Below are 15,975 nucleotides of genomic sequence, written 5' to 3'. Positions count from 1 at the left end.
CTGGGGGAAGCACGCGGGCTGGGCGCAGCTCGGGTGCGGGGGAGCGGAGGGCGCCCGGGTCTCCAAACAAGAGGCCGCTCAACTCGGTGCGAGCCTTAACCTCAGGAGCCCCTACTGAGTGTGAGGGCGGTGCAAGAGGCGTGTAGAGGTCTCCGGGGACGGAAGGCCGGACCTCAGATGGAGCGACTAGACGGCCGCCGCCGAGCACCGGGCTGGCGCGTTACCGGCCGCGTGCGGGGGCCATTGCCTCCGCCTGGGGGGTGGCAGCCCGGGGAGACTAAGCAGAAGAAGGGAGCTGGAGGAGAAGGATGTTCCTGCCGAGGAACAGTGAGCACAGACCCGGAGGCGGAGACACCCGGCTGGCAGCGGGGACTGGGCCGCGGCCAACTGGACGGAGGCGCAGGCTTGGCGCCCGGTGCCCCGTGGTGGGGGACGCGGAGCGCCGCCTTCCCGGGCGGGCGAGGAGCAGACTCAGCTCGGCATGTGGAGTCCCGGGGCGCGCCCCCGGGGTTTGGGACATCCGTGTGGGCATTCAGGAAAACAGACGCAGTGACTCACCCTCGCCAGCCCCTTCCCCATCATTATGTGCAGCGTCCAGCCGGGAGAGGCAAAGGCCACTTCTGAGATCACTTTGAGGTTAAGTGGTTGAGATGGAGCATGAGCACTTTATATATGTATTTTAAATATTTTATTTAGGGGAGTCAGGCGGTTGTGCAGCGGGTCAAGCGCACGTGGCGCAAAGCGCAAGGACCAGCGTAAAGATCCCGGTTCGAGCCCCCACCTGCAGGGGAGTCGCTTCACAGGTGGTGAAGCAGGTCTGCAGGTGTCTGTCTTTCTCTCCCCCCACCCTGTCTTCCCCTCCTCTCTCCATTTCTCTCCGTCCTATCTAGCGACGACATCAATAACTACAACAATAAAACAAGGGTAACAAAAGGGAAAGTAAATAAATATAAAAAAAATTAAAAGCTTCAAGAAATGAAAATACCATCTGATTACCAGATGTGAGGATGAGGTGGTTAAGTAGATAAAGCAAAAAGAGGGCAGGCTTGTTTCAAGCCAGATTTCCATCTTGTGGATGTGGCCACCCTGCCAGAAAGCGCCATGTCTGTGACCACTGAGCTCTCCTGGAATTCCTAGGTTGTTTTTTTTTCTCCTGCCTCAGGCTCAGTGAAGATCACTAGGATTGGGGGGGGGGGGAGGGAAGGATGTCACAAGCAGCCTGGCCTTCCCTCAAGAGAAATACAAAGTGATGATGCTGTGGGGAGATGGTGCAGGGGGTAGCACACTGGACTTGTGTGCATGAGGTTTCTAGCTCCATTATTCCTGGCATCTCAGCCAGAGTGGTGCTCTGGTGCTCACTCTCATTAATAAATCTTTTAAAGAAAAAACAGTGTCAGCGCCTGCTTTTCAGCAAAGACCACCCAAGTTACCTACTAATCAAGTAAATGAATTTTATTGCTTACAGCTGTAATTCAACCATGTTGACTTTCTGTGTAGCATCTCAAAGTGGGAGGTCAGGGACAGGATTGTTACAAGGTTCTGGAGATCGAGTTTTTAAAAAACTTAGTGAAAAAGTATGACTGAGATCAGACTAAATGCCCACACCACCATAAACCAGAGCTGAGTAGTGTTTTGTTTGTTGGTTTTGGTTTTTGCCTCCAGGTTATCTCTGGAACCCTTGTTGCTTATCCTTGTTATTATTTTTTGCCTCCAGGGTTATTGCCAGGGCTCCTGCACCACGAATCCACTGCTCTTGGAGGGCATTTTTCCCCTTTTGTTACCCTGATAGTTTTACCACTGTTGTGGTTATTATTATCATTGTTATTGATGTCGTTGTTGTTGGATAGGACAGAGAGAAATGGAGAGAGGAAGGAAAGACAGAGGGGGAGAGAAAGCCAGATACATGCAGACCTGCTTCACCGCCTGGGAAGCGACTCCCCTGCAGGTGGGGAGCCGGGGGCTCCAACTGGGGTCCTTGCGCTTTCCACTATGTGTGCTTAATGCCCACTGCACTACTACCCGCTGCACTACCGCCAAGGGAAAGTTTTTTTGTTTGTTTGTTTTTTACCAGAGCACTGCTCAGCTCTGGCTCATGGTGGCACGGTGGTGGTAGAGGGATTGAACCTGGGACTTTGAAGCCTCAGGCATGAGAGTCTCTTTGCATAACCATTATGCTATCTACCGACTACCCCAAAGGAAAGTTTTAAACTGAGCTGAAAGGTATCAAAAAGCTGCCACTCCTCAAGACCAAGAGAAGAGTGCACGTCTGGGAGTTGGGCGATAGATAGGTTCAATCCCTGTGCCATCATAAGCCAGAGCTGAGCAGTGCTCTAGTAAAAAAAAAAGGGGGAGGGTGGGGATTGGGGTAGGGTGGAGGAGATCATATAAAGGTTAAGCAAAGAGATTCTCATTCCTGAGGCCTTGAAGTCCCAGGTTCAGTCCCCTGCACCATCATAAGCCAGAGCTGAGCAGTACTCTGGTAAACAAATACAGAAAACATTATGGTAGTTACAATTTAAAAAAGACTTTAAAAATATAGGCCACTATATTTATGCCAACCCCTGGTGTAATTTTCTAGTCTAAAACACTGACTAGAAGGGGCCAGATGGTGGCACACCTGGTTAAATACACACACTACAGTGCAAAAGGACCCAGGTTCAAACCCCTGGTTCCCAGCTGGTTCCCAGCTGCAGGGGGAAAGCACGTGTGGTGAAGCTGTGCTGCGGGTGTCTTTGTGTTTCTCTCCCTCTATATCGCCCCTCACCTCTCAGCTTCTGTCTCTGTCCATTAATAAATTAATTAAATAAACACTGAATATGATGTTAGGGAATATGTAACAGTTAATAGTCACTAATTATTTTCAAGTAATGCATTACAAAGAAATATCACTTTTGATAGGATTATTACATTGCTAAACAAATTTGTTAACTGTTGGTATTTTCTAAAAATTTCAAAGAAAATTCTTTTTTTCCCAGAGCATTGTTCAGCTCTGGCTAATCAGAGTTTCAGCCTCAGAGCCTCAGACATGAAAGTCTGTTGCATAACCATTATGCTGACCTCTGGGCCCTACAACTAAGTCACTTTCATGAATAAGATAGGTACAGGCTGACATCATTGCAGAGAAGTTTGAGTCAAACATTGGTTAATACAGTGATGCTAATCTTGAAGCTTTGAACACTCAGGAAAAACAATATAGATTTTTCTCCAGGGCAGGAAAAACAATATAGATTTTTCTCCTGGGTAGATAGCATAATGGTTATGCAAAGAAACTCAATTCTGAGCTTCCAAAGATAGAAGTTCAGTCCTCTGCACCATCAAAAGCCAGAGCTGAGCAGTGTTCTGATAAAAAGAAAATGTGGTCCAGGAAGTGGTGCAGTGGGTAAAGTTCTGGACTCTCAAGCATGAGTTCAGTCCCTGGCAGCACATGTGCCAAAGCACAGCCTGGTGCGCTACCACCCGGCCCTCCATGTTTATATTCTCAATTTAATAGTTTTAATGTGGTCCCAGGGAATGAGCCCAGGGCTCCACACAGCACAGTACTGCCGAGACATGCCCCTAGATCAACTTTCATTACATATGTGTATATATATGTTTTTTTTTTAATTTTTAAAAATTTTTTGACACCTGCAGACCTGCTTCACTGCCTGTGAAGTGACTCCCCGGCAGGTGGGGAGCTGGGGGCTCAAGCCAGGACCCTTAAGCCGGTCCTTGCGCTTTGTGCCACATGCACTTAACCGCTGCAGTACCACCTGACTCCCACATATGTATATATTTTAATTAATTATTATTTTTCCACCAGGGCTATTGCTGGGGCTCTGACCCTGCACAATTACTCAGCTTCTGGCAGACTCCTTCCCTTCCATTTTCTTGTCTTTTTGCTTAGATAAAAGGTGATGGACAGAAAGGGAGGGAGAGGTAGAGAAGAAGAGACAGAGAGAAGAGAGACACCGCAGCATCACCTCACCACTCATAAGTGCTCCTATATGATAGGGGCTTGAGCCTCAGTCCTCATGCATGGCAAAATGCATGCTCCAAGTGGCCGATGCCCTGGCGCTCTCCGTGTCTCTCTCTATATATATGTTTGTTTGTTTGCCTCCCAGGTTATTGCTGGGGCTCAGTGCCTGCACCATGAATCCACAGCTCCTGGAGGCCTTTTTTTTTTTTTTTTCCCCTTTTGTTGCCCTTGTTGCTGTAGTCTTGTGGTTGTTGTTGTTGTTGTTGATATCGATCGTTGTTGGGTAGGACAGAGAGAAATAGAGGGGGCGGGGGGACAGAGAGGGGGCGAGAAAGATAAGACACCTGCAGGCATGCTTCACCGCCTGTGAAGTGACTCCCCTGCAGGTGGGGAGCTGGGGGCTCAAATTGGGATCCTTAAGCCGGTCCTTGCGTTTTGCGCCACTTGCACTTAACCAGCTGTGCTATTGCCAGACCCCCAACCTCTTTTTATTTTGAAAGTGAGGGAGAGACACCAGAGCACAGTCCCAACATCCTTAGAGTCCTGTGCTCACCCTCCATGCTGCCTATGGTGCATCCATATGGTGCCCAGAATTGAACCCAGGGCCTCGTGCATGGAAGGTATGCACTGAGCTGCTTCCCAGTCCTCTCATCTCTCTCTCCCTCTCTCTCTCCTCATCACTGAGGTTTCACTGCTCTGGGTTGACTTTTTTTTTAAAAAAATATTTATTTATTAATGAAAGAGATTAAGAGGAGTGAGTGACAGAGAGAGAACCAGACATCACTCTGATACATGTACTTCTGGGGATCAAACTGAGGACTTTATGCTTGAGAATCCAATGCTTTATATCCACTGTGCCACCTCCCAGATCACTGGGTTGACCTTTTTTTCAGATAGAGGTAAAGACAGAGCTGCAGAGGGAGAAAGACAAAGATTCCACAGCACTGAAGTTTCGTCCAGTGCGGTGAGGACAGGCTTGAACCTGGGTTGAGCACATGGCAAAGTATCATACTCTTCAAGTGAGTTACCTTGTGGCCCAGCCCCTATACCCTCAATTGTAAATGATCATTCTTCTAGGCATGGCTTTGAGAAAAGCACATTGTAATTTGATCTGTAAAGGAAATGACCTTCCATGGGGTGGGGGACCTGCCAAATCCTGCTCATCTTCATTGCTTGTCATAGCTGTGGTCTATAAAGTCACATCAAAGAGGCCCAGCGGTGGCACACCAGATTAAGCACATATAGTATGAAGCACAAGGACCTGCAAGGATCCTAGTTCTAGCCCCTGGCTCCCCACCTACAAGGGGGTCACTTCACAAGCGGTGAAGCAGATCTGCACGTGTCTATCTTTCTCTCCCTGTCTGTCCTCCCCTCCTCTCTCAATTTCTCTCTGGCCGATCAAAACAAAACAAAACAAAAAACCAGAAAAAATGGCCTCCTGGAGCAGTGGACTTGTATTGCATGCACCGAGCCCCAGTGATAATCCTAGAGGTAAAAAAAAAATACTAATGATAATTTTAAAAATAATAAAATAAAAGTCACATTGACACTGAATGAGTAAATGTAACTAACTGTCATGAGCAGATACACAGGACTAGGACCCTGCAAGCCTCTGGCTATATTTCCTTCCATTTTTTAAAAAAAGGATTTTTACTTATTTCATGTTACATGCATTTTCTCCAAAAAGTACATCACGTTCTTATGTCACCTTGGCAGGTACTCTCATGTGGTGGCCAGGGGCTCGAACGCAGGTCCTCACACATGATAAAGTGTAAGTGCTATGAACACTCCTGCAGATGAAAATCAAGGATTCCCTCACTTAACTAGATAAGGCAATAAAACTTCCTGCTCAGGAGGAAAATAATAGTATTGTTTATCAAGGCCCTACCAAGTAGTCTGAATGAGATTTTTGTAGTAAAGATGCAATACACTACTTGAATCTTTTGGACAAAACCAAGTGGTGGTGGTGGTGACGGTTGTTTACCAGAGCATTGCTCAACTCTGCTTATGGTGTTGCTGAGAATTGAACCTTGTTCCTCAGAACCTCAGGCATGAAAGCCTTTTTGCATAATCATTATGCAATCTCCCCAGCCCCAAACCTGTCTTTAATAAAAATTGCTTTCAGAAAAAAAAAAATCTGTACTTACTTTTCTGAAGAACTGTTATGTAACTAAACACCTAAATGTACTGGAAAATACCTACTGGGATAATTTTACAAAACCAATCATTAAATTATCAAAGGATCCTCCCTCTAGTTTATCTGCCTAGGAGGTATTTTCTGGAGTCGAGATAGATTTGTAGAAATGGTAGACTTAAGTCAGTAGTGTAGCATAATGTTGTAATTTTCACACTTTGCTAGCACTTTATATATAGTTTATTTATATAGATTATTTAAATTTTTTTATTCTTTTTTTCATTTGACTAGAGCATTGCTCAGCTGTAGCTTATGGTGGTGTATGGAACCTCGGACCTCTGGTGCCGCAGGTATGGAAATCTGTTATGCCGCCAAGGGTGCTAGCTCCCCTACATAATCTTCTATGACCATCCTCAGTTTATTCAGAACAGCCTCTGGCCCCTTACCACATGACCACTATAAAGAAAACAACAGGTGTGTTGTACTCATCCACAGGGATGACAAAACTTCTAAACAGTAGGCACAGAACAGTTTCTTGTAATCACAACAGTAGTCACTCTTCCCCACTTCTGAACTCCAATGATCAAACCTTCTGTCATTTTGGGGGGGGGTTCAGGGGAGTGATCACAATTTATAACTCTAAACTTGTGCAGAAAAGTGATTTACCCTGGGCATTCTGAGTGCTCAAGTTATCAGCTGACATAAATAAGGAAAAGGAATCTAAGGAAGGCAGCCCAATGGTGAAGCATAAGACTTACAAGGCCTTGAGTTCAAGCCCCCAGCACCATATATGCCAGAGTGATGCTCTAGTCTCTCATAAATAAATAAATCAACAAATATAAAGAGAAAGAAAGACAAAGAAAGAAAGAAAGAAAGAAGGCCAGGCGGTGGTGCACCTGGTTAAGCACATATTACAGTGTGCAAGGACCTGGGTTCAAGCCCCTGGTCCCTACCTGCAGGTTAAAAGCTTCACAAGTGGTGAAGCAGGGCTGCAAGGCATCTCTCTCTTTCCCTTTCTATGTCCCCCTCCCCTCTCAATTTCTCTCTGTTTCTATCCAATAAACAGAGGAAGGGAAGGGAAGGGAAGGGAAGGAAGGAAGGAAGGAAGGAAGGAAGGAAGGAAGGAAGGGAGGGAGGGAGGGAGGGAGGGAGGGAGGGAGGGAGGGAGGGAGGAAGGAAGGAAGGAGAAAAGAAGAGAAAGGAAAGAGACCAGGGGCCGGGCAGTAGTGCAGCGGGTTAAGCACAACACGTGGTGTAAAGCACAAGGCCTGCCATAAGGATCCCAGTTCGAGCCCTCGGCTCCCCACCTGCAGGGGTGTTGCTTCACAGGCAGTGAAGCAGATCTGCAGGTGTCTACCTTTCTCTCATTCTGTCTTCCCCTCCTCTCTCTATCCAGCAACAATGACATCAATAACAACAACAATAACAACGATAAACAACAAGGGGAAAAATAGCTTCCAGGAGCAATGGATTCATTGTGCAGGCACCGAGCACCAGCAACCCAGCAATAACCCTGTAGGCAAAAAAAAAAAGAAAAGAAAAGAAAGAAAGAAAGAAAGTAATCAAACTGGAGCCAATGAACCATTGAACTCTGGATAACTGAAATGATCAAGAAGCTATTGGTGGGAGCAAGGCATAGCAGGTTAAGTGCACATGGCGGAAAGCACACAGACTGGCATCAGGATCCCGGTTCGAGCCCCCGTTCCCCACCTGTGGGGGCTTGCTTCACAGGTGATGAAGCAGGTCTTGCAGGTGTCTTTCTCTCCCTCTCTCTGTCTTCCCCTCCTCTCTTGATTTCTCTCTGTCCTATTAACAACTACAACAGCAATAACAATGAATAATACTAACAACAATAACGATAAACTACAAGGGCAACAAAAGAGAAAAAAAGAGAAAATATTAAAAGAAGAAGAAGCTATTGGAAGGAAATAAAACAAATATGATCTACCACTTCCTGAATGAAAGAACAGCTCATCCAGGAAATAAGAAGGTGGCCAATTTTCCTTGACTACCTCACTTGCACAACAGACTATCCTGCCATCCCCAGCAACACTATTCAAGGGCATTTGTTTGTTTGTTTGTTTACTTTATGAGAGAGATTCAGAGAGAGAGACCAGAGTACTGCTCAGCTCTGGTTTGTGATGGTGTTGGGGACTGAACATGTGATCTTGGAGTCTCAGGCATGAAAGTCTTTTGCAAAACCATTCTGTCACTCTAGCCCTCAAGGGTTTCCTGAATCTCTTCCTGCTAAAACCCCCAAGTAAGCAGTGTTTTCTGTTCAATCCCTTCAGGGTTTCAGGGTTTTTTAAAAAATATTTATTTAATTTATTTATTCCCTTTTGTTGCCCTTGTTGTTTTATTGTTGTAGTTATTATTATTGTTTTTGTTGTTGTTGGATAGGACAGAGAGAAATGGAGAGAGGAGGGAAGACAGAGAGGGGAGAGAAAGATAGACACCTGCAGACCTGCTTCACCGCCTGTGAAGCGACTCCCCTGCAGGTGGGGAGCCGGGGCTCGAATCAGGATCCTTATGCCGGTCCTTGTGCTTTGCACCTCCTGCGCTTAACCCGCTGCGCTACAGCCCGACTCCCAGGGTTTCAGTTTTTTTGGTTGTCAATGTAATATGTGATAAAGTTTAAGAAGCCTGTCTTTGGGTGGGGGTACATAGCATAATGGTTATACAAAAAGACTCTCATGCCTGAGGCTCCAGAGTCCCAAGTTAAACACCCCCTCCCCCATCCCAGCACCACCATAATCTGCTTTCTACAACCCCTTCTCTGGCCTTCTATTTGAGAAGTATTTTGCCAGCTGGTAATTACTGCTGAGGGAGAGAAGGACCACCCAGAAATGGGAGTCGTTGCAGGTGTAGGTGGGGTCCACCACTGTAAGACCCTTCCCTGAAAACTCTATTCTCCTCAGAGGCCTGTACCCACCTCTGGGGTCTTGACTGTAGCATCACTGCCTACAGTAGTACCCCATGTGTGGTGTCTTAGCAAAAAAAATGACCTGGTTCTCAGAAGGTCCAGAACCCATCTGCCCATCCAGGGCAGCTCCAAGCCTGGGAGTAAGCCCAGGCTGTGGCAAGTGTCTCCCCACTATACTCTCACCCCCCCACACCCCATGCTCAGACATTACTCAGGACTCCATGTCCAGAAAGCTCTCATATTTGGGAGTCGGGCAGTACCGCAGTGGGTTAAGCGCACGTGGTACAAAGCACAAGGACCGGCATGAGGATCCAGGTTCGAGACCCTGGCTCCCCGCCTGCGCGGACATCACCTCACAAGCGGTGAAGCAGCTCTGCAGGTGTCTATTTCTCTCCCCTTTTTTTTGTCTTCCCCTCCTCTCTCAATTTCTCTCTGTCCTATTCAGCAACAATGACAACATAATAGTAACTGGGAGTCGGGCGGTAGCGCAGCTGGTTAAGCGCACATGGCACAAAGAGCAAGGACCAGAGTAAGGATCCCGGTTCAAGCCCCCATTCCACACCTGCAGGGGAGTCGGTTCACAGGCGGTGACACAGGTCTGCAGGTGTCTTTCTTTCCCCTTTCTGTCTTCCCCTCCTCTCTCCATTTCTCTTTGTCCTATCCAACAACGAGGACATCAATAATAACTACAACAATAAAACAAGGACAACAAAAGGGAATAAATAAATAAATATGAAAAAAATTTAATTAAAAACAATAATAGTAACAACAACACCAATAAACAACAAGGGCAACAAAAGGGAAGAGGTGGCCTCCAGGAGCAGTGGATTTGTAGTGAAGGCACCAAGTCCCAGCAATAACCCTGGAGACACACACAAAAAAAAATCCCATATTTAACTTAATACTCTTTCTCCTTCTCTCTTTTTCCATTTTATTATATAGGACAGAGAGAAATTGAAAGAGGAGGGGAGATAGAGAGGGAGAGAGACAGAGAGACACCTGCAGACCTGCTTCGCTGCTTGTGAATTGTCCCCCTTTCAGATGGAGAACCAGGGGCTTGAACCCAGATCCTTGTGTGGGTCCCTGCACTTAGTACTATGTGCATTTAACCAAATGTGCCACCACCTATCCCCCCTGACTTAATATTCTTACTATTGCCCTCTTGAAACTCCTAATTTATGTGCTGTGGGAGGTGGCACAATAGATAAAATGTTGGACTCTCAAGCACGAGGTCCCACATTCAATCCTCAGTAGTGCATGTATCAGATTGATATCTGGTTCTCTTTCTCTGCCCTCACCTCATCAATTAATAACTCAAAACTAAAAAGAAAGAAAGCAATTCCTAATTTGCCTTTTAACCTATGTGCTTTAGTGTAGCTGGATGAAACAATTTTAGCAAGAGAGATACCATCCACTGCCCGCTGTTCCCTGTTGCTGCAGTCACAGTCTTCTCAGTGCCTCAAGAGCCTGAGTCCTGGTGAGCCCATCGTGCAGTGGACTTTAGGAAAACCAAGTAAGCAAGTACAGTGTGTACTATGTCTACAATTTGTGGGGGGGGGAGCGGTGGTACTGATAGCTCTAAGTGTTTTCTGTTGCAGCTAAAATGTGTTTCAAAAGGTCATGACAAGCTCAGAAACACAAGAGGCCAGGGAACCTTATCATAGTCTTTCCTGTGTTACTTCCCTGTGTTAGCCAACAACTTGTGCTGCAAACGTTGCCTTTTTCTCTCTCTCTCTCTCACTCTTTCACTCCTTAGTAAGTCAAAAGTAGACGGTGTGTTATGAAAAGGAAAAGAAATGAGTCCACCAGGAGAGAGAAGTGGTGGAATCCTACAGATATGAAACTGTGTGATAACCCTAGAGGTGAGAACAGCAGCAACAAAGGTGAAATTATGAAGATGAAGATGGCTTTGGGGGTCAGGCAGTGGTGCAGCGGGTTAAGCACACATGGTGCGAAGCACGGCGACCAGCACAGGGATTCCGGTTGGAGCCCCTGGCTCCCCAACTGCAGGGGAGTCGCTTCATGAGCATTGAAGCAAGTCTGCAGGTGTCCGTCTTTCTCCCCCCACCCCTCACTGCCTTCCCCTCCTCTCTCCATTTCTCTGGGCCCCAGCAATAACCCTGAAAGTATATATATATATATATATATATAAAGCTCTTTTCTTTTCTTTTCTTTTTTTTGAAGATAGCTATTTTCTAAAGTGTTTCCATTGCTCTGGTCAGAACAGAATATGTATGGGCTGTAAGGGAGAAGTTGTATCATTTTGGTGATTTCACATAGAAATTAAAAGCTCTGGGAGTCGGGCAGTAGTGCAGAGGGTTAAGCACACATGGCGCAAAGCGCCAAGGACCCATGTAAGGATCCCGGTTGGAGCCCCAGCTCCCCACCTGCAGGGGGGTCGCTTCACAGGCGGTGAAGCAGGTCTGCAGGTGTTTGTCTTTCTCTCCCACCTCTGTCTTCCCCTTCTCTCTCCATTTCTCTCTGTCCTATCTAACAACTACGACATCAACAACAATAACCACAACAACAATGAAAAACAAGGGCAACAAAAGGGAAAATAAATAAATATTAACAAATAAAAAAGATATTTTTAAAAAAGAAATTAAAAGTTCTTAGATTTGTATTAAAAATTGGCATAGTTATATTGCACCAAAGTAAAAAACTCTGGGGTGGGAAGGAGGGTTCAGGTCCTGGAACAGGATAGCAGAGGAGGACTTAGTGGGGGTTGAACTGTTATGTGGAAAGCGGGGAAATGTTACACATGTACAAACTATTGTATTTTACTGTTGACTGTAAACCATTAATCCCCCAATAAATAAATTATGTTAAAATGAATTACAATATTCATACTAATAAATATTTTGTCGTTGTCACTGGAGCTTGACTGTTCCAGGCTGACTTCTTTAGACAGAAAGACAGAGATGGGACAGACAGTGGCACATCTCACTGAACACACGGGTTGCAATGTGAAAGGACCCAGGTTCAAACCTCTGCTTCCCACTTGCAGGAGGGAAGCTTTACAACTGGTGAAGCAGGGCTGCAGCTGACCCTTGGTCTCTATCTCCCTCAACTTCTCTTTCTCTCTCAGCTTCTCACCTGCAGCCCTGCTTCACCACTTGTGAAACTTTCCCTTGCAGGTGAGAACCAGGGGCTTGAATGTGGGTCTTTTCGTATTGTAACATGTCCGCTTGACCAACTGTGTCACCAGCTGACCCCAAGGGCTTTCTAGTTTAACACCTTTAGCAGCACGTACCCTACACACCCTACTTTGAAAAAGGGCAGGAGATGGGAGAGCCTAGTGGTCAGACTTCCCAGGCTACTGCACCCCAGCTGCCCACACTGGGCAGATGCATTTCCTGCACTGAAGGCAGCTTTCCTTACTCATAGAGGTAGGAAGCGGGGGAGGAAGGAAGACCTTGTTCCTCTACTGGGACACATTTTCCCATAGAAAAATGCTGTGGGTCACAGTTCTCCTCTGACAGCCAAGCTGCCTAAAAGCTAACTGGGATTCAGGAGGAGGCCTGAGAACCAAACGCACATCTGTTACATTGTTTCTCTGGGGAAAATGCATTTTTCAGTTTCAGAGTCATAAAAGGGACTGACTGTACTTTCCTAAAGCCTCAGAAAGACGGAGAGCACAGAAAGGCATGGTGTCAGTTGGACCCCAGTCTGTAAGAGAATGTTAGCAATGGCCATAGCTTCACTTTATTGTTTGGGGGAGGGGATTTGAAGAGTCCCTCTGCATCCTGAAGGGTAAGACGCAAAGAGCTGTGGAGACAGCACACAGAACTTAGATGGGAAAGGTCCCAGAGTTTATCCCCTGCACCACCAACAAGCAGATCTGAGCAGTGTGCTCTGGTTTAAAAAATCATAATAATAAAATAAATAAGATTAACTTACATGTTCATAAGGGCAGTGTTGATTGTTCTCTGGTAACTAATACACACCAGCCACACCAAAGAGACTGTATGCTATGAACCAGGAATAGCTTCATTACCATTTTGTCAAATACAGGACAAAAGTTATGCTTTCAATTTTCTTTTCTTTTTTAATATTTATTTATTTTCACTTTTGTTGCCCTTGTTTTTTTATTGTTGTTGTAATTATTATTGTTGTTCTTATTGATGTTGACATTGTTGGATAGGACAGAGAGACATGGAGAGAGGAGGGGAAGACAGAGAGGGGGAGAGAAAGATAGACAGCTGCAGACCTGCTTCACCACTTGTGAAGGGACTCCCCTGCAGGTGGGGAGCCAGAGGCTTGAACCAAGATCCTTACGCCAGTCCTTGCACTTTGCACCACCTGTGCTTAACCCGCTGCGCTACCATCCAACTCTCTTTTCTATTTATTTTTTATTTTTTTATTTTATTTATTTATTTAAAACAAAGAGACATTAACAAAACCATAAGATAAGAGGGGTACAACTCCACACAATTCTCACCACCAGATCTCCGTATCCCATCCACTTCCCTGATAGCTTTTCTATTCTTTATCCCTCTGGGAATATGGACCCAAGGTCATTGTGGGACTCTTTTCTATTTTCTTAGCAGAGAGACCTAGCATTTGATTAGCATATGATTTACAGACATAGTTAACAAGTGGTTCACTTTCCTGGAATAAAACACAGCTCCAAGCTCATCTTCTTTTACGTGTAATTGAGATTAATCACGCCAAATGCATTATTCAAAATCAGAACAGAATGAAATTCATTTGCCAGGCCTCTGTCAATTCACAGAACTTAGCACTATCGATCTTTTTTCTAACTTAATCCATCTGTTCAGTGTTTACTATTCTGAAGGACTTAACCATATCTAAACCAGTGACTTCAGCTACAGGAATCCATTTTTTTTTAGTTTCCTTTTAAATTTTATTTATTTGTTATTGGATAGAGATAGAGAGAAACTGAGAGGATAGGGAGAGATAGAGAGGGAGAGAGACAGAGACACCTGCATCTTTATTTCACCACTCTGCTTTCCCTCTGTAGGTGGGGATGAGGGACTTGAACCGGGGTCCTTGCACACTGTATAGTGTGCGCTTAACCAGGTGCACCACTGTATGGCTCCCTACGTGAACCCACTCCTCTGTCTTCCCCTCTGTCTTCCCCTCCTCTGTCTTACCCTCCTCTGTCTTCCCCTCCTCTCTCCTTTTCTCTCTGTCCTATCCAACAACGAATTGCGTCAACAAGGGCAATAATAATAACCACAACGAAGCTACAACAAGGGCGACAAAAGGGGGGGAAAAATGGCCTCCAGGAGCGGTGGATTCATGGTGCAGGCACCGAGCCCAGCAATAACCCTGGAGGAGGAAAAGAAGAGAAAAAAAAATTCTATGAAGGGTGGTCCGGGAGGTGGTACAGTGGGTAAAGCATTGGACTGTCAAGCATGAGGTCCTGAGTTCAACCTCCGGCAGCACATGTACCAGAGTGATGTCTAGTTCTTTCTCTATCTTCCTTTCTCATTAATAAATTTAAAAAGAGAAAAGAAAAGTCTATGAAGGGACCGGGCAGTAGCGCAGCAGGTTAAGTGCACATGGCTTGACTGGAGCAAGGATCTCAGTTCGAGCCCCAGGCCCTCACCTTCAGGGAGGTTGCTTCACAAGCAGTGAAGCAGGTCTGCAGGTGTCTTTCTCTCCTCCTCTGTCTTCCCTTCCTCTCTCGATTTCACTCTGTCCTATCCAACAATAATGACAGCAATAACAACAACAATAAACAAGGGCAACAAAAGGGAAAAAATGGACCATCTTTTTTTTTTTTAATGCCTCCACGGTTATTGCTGGGGCTCATTGCCTTTACTACAAATCCACTGCTCCTGGAGGCTAGTTTTCCCATTTTGTTGCCCTTGTTGTTGTACTTGTTGTAGTTGTTATTGTTGTCATAGCTGTTGTTGTTGTTGGACAGGACAGAGAGAAATGGAGAGAGGAGGGGAAGACAGAGAGGAGGAAAGAAAGATAGACACCCGCAGACCTGCTTCACCGCCAGCGAAGCGACCTCCTGCAGGTGGGAAGCTGGGGGCTTGAACAGGGATCCTTATGCCAGCCCTTGCTCTTTGTGCCATGTGCACTTAACTCGCTGCGCTACCGCCCGACTCTCAAGGACCATCTTAAGGATCCCCATTCTAGCCCCTGGCTCCCCACCTGCAGGGGAGTCGCTTCACAAGAGGTGAAGCAGGTCTGCAGCTGTCTCTCTTTCTCTCCCCCTCTCTGTCTTCCCCTCCTCTCTCCATTTCTCTCTGTTCTATTCAACAACGATTACAACAATAAAACAACAAGGGCAACAAAAGGGAATGAAAAAATAAATATTTAAAAAAGAGAGAGAGAAGAAGGAAGGGGAAAAAGAAGGAAGGAAGGAAGAAAAAAGGAGAATGTGTCTTCTACTCAGCCTAAGAAAGATAAAAGGGGAGGGGAAGAGACAATAAGGATGGGAGGAAGAGTAATACCTACAATTTCTCCAGTCCCAACAATCAGTATGGTAAGAAATAGACTTACTTACATGAGAGCAGCTCATGCCATCTCCTTTGCTTTAGCCTGTGGGTCCTTTCTAGCAGCAAAGATTTCTTCCATTTTTAAGAACACTTTGTTGAAGGTTTGCAGATCTTGTTTCCAAAGGAAAAATGAAAACGCAAAGCACTCTTGGGGGAGGAGGAGAAGGAATGAATTTCTGAAATGATTTAGTTGTACAACAGGTTATGAAAGAGGGAAAAAGGAAGAGATTAAAATGGTTCTTTTCCTCCTCCTTCTGTGACTCAGAGACTAATCCTAAAAATACTTTTCATCCCAGTATGGAGATGCTGAGCAAACACACATCGCCACATTCCAAGTTCCATGCTGGCCCTGGAGAGGTGAGGAACGGAGGAAGAGGAAGCCAGGAAGCAGGAACCATTAGAGATGAACCAGAAAAGGCTTTACCTATGCAGAAGAGCTGTGGGGAGATTAAAGGCCAGCTTGGCTGTGATGAAACAGGCATTT

General features: G+C 45.8%; 1 protein-coding gene across 1 annotated transcript in view; it reads right to left on the bottom strand.

The window, feature by feature from the left end:
• Positions 1-15,675, bottom strand: part of MAPK6 (mitogen-activated protein kinase 6) — a 61,502-nt gene extending 45,827 nt beyond the window's left edge. The window contains exon 1 of the mRNA XM_060174664.1: positions 15,500-15,675. The gene's annotated coding sequence lies outside the window, so the exon portion shown is untranslated. The remainder of the gene's footprint in view (positions 1-15,499) is intronic.
• Between the last annotated feature and the right edge of the window lie 300 nt (positions 15,676-15,975).

The sequence above is a fragment of the Erinaceus europaeus genome, chromosome 16 (assembly GCF_950295315.1).
Source record: "Erinaceus europaeus chromosome 16, mEriEur2.1, whole genome shotgun sequence".
NCBI lineage: Eukaryota > Metazoa > Chordata > Mammalia > Eulipotyphla > Erinaceidae > Erinaceus > Erinaceus europaeus.
The sequence above is the reverse complement of the archived record's forward strand: the minus strand, read 5'-3'. Positions and strand labels throughout refer to the sequence as shown.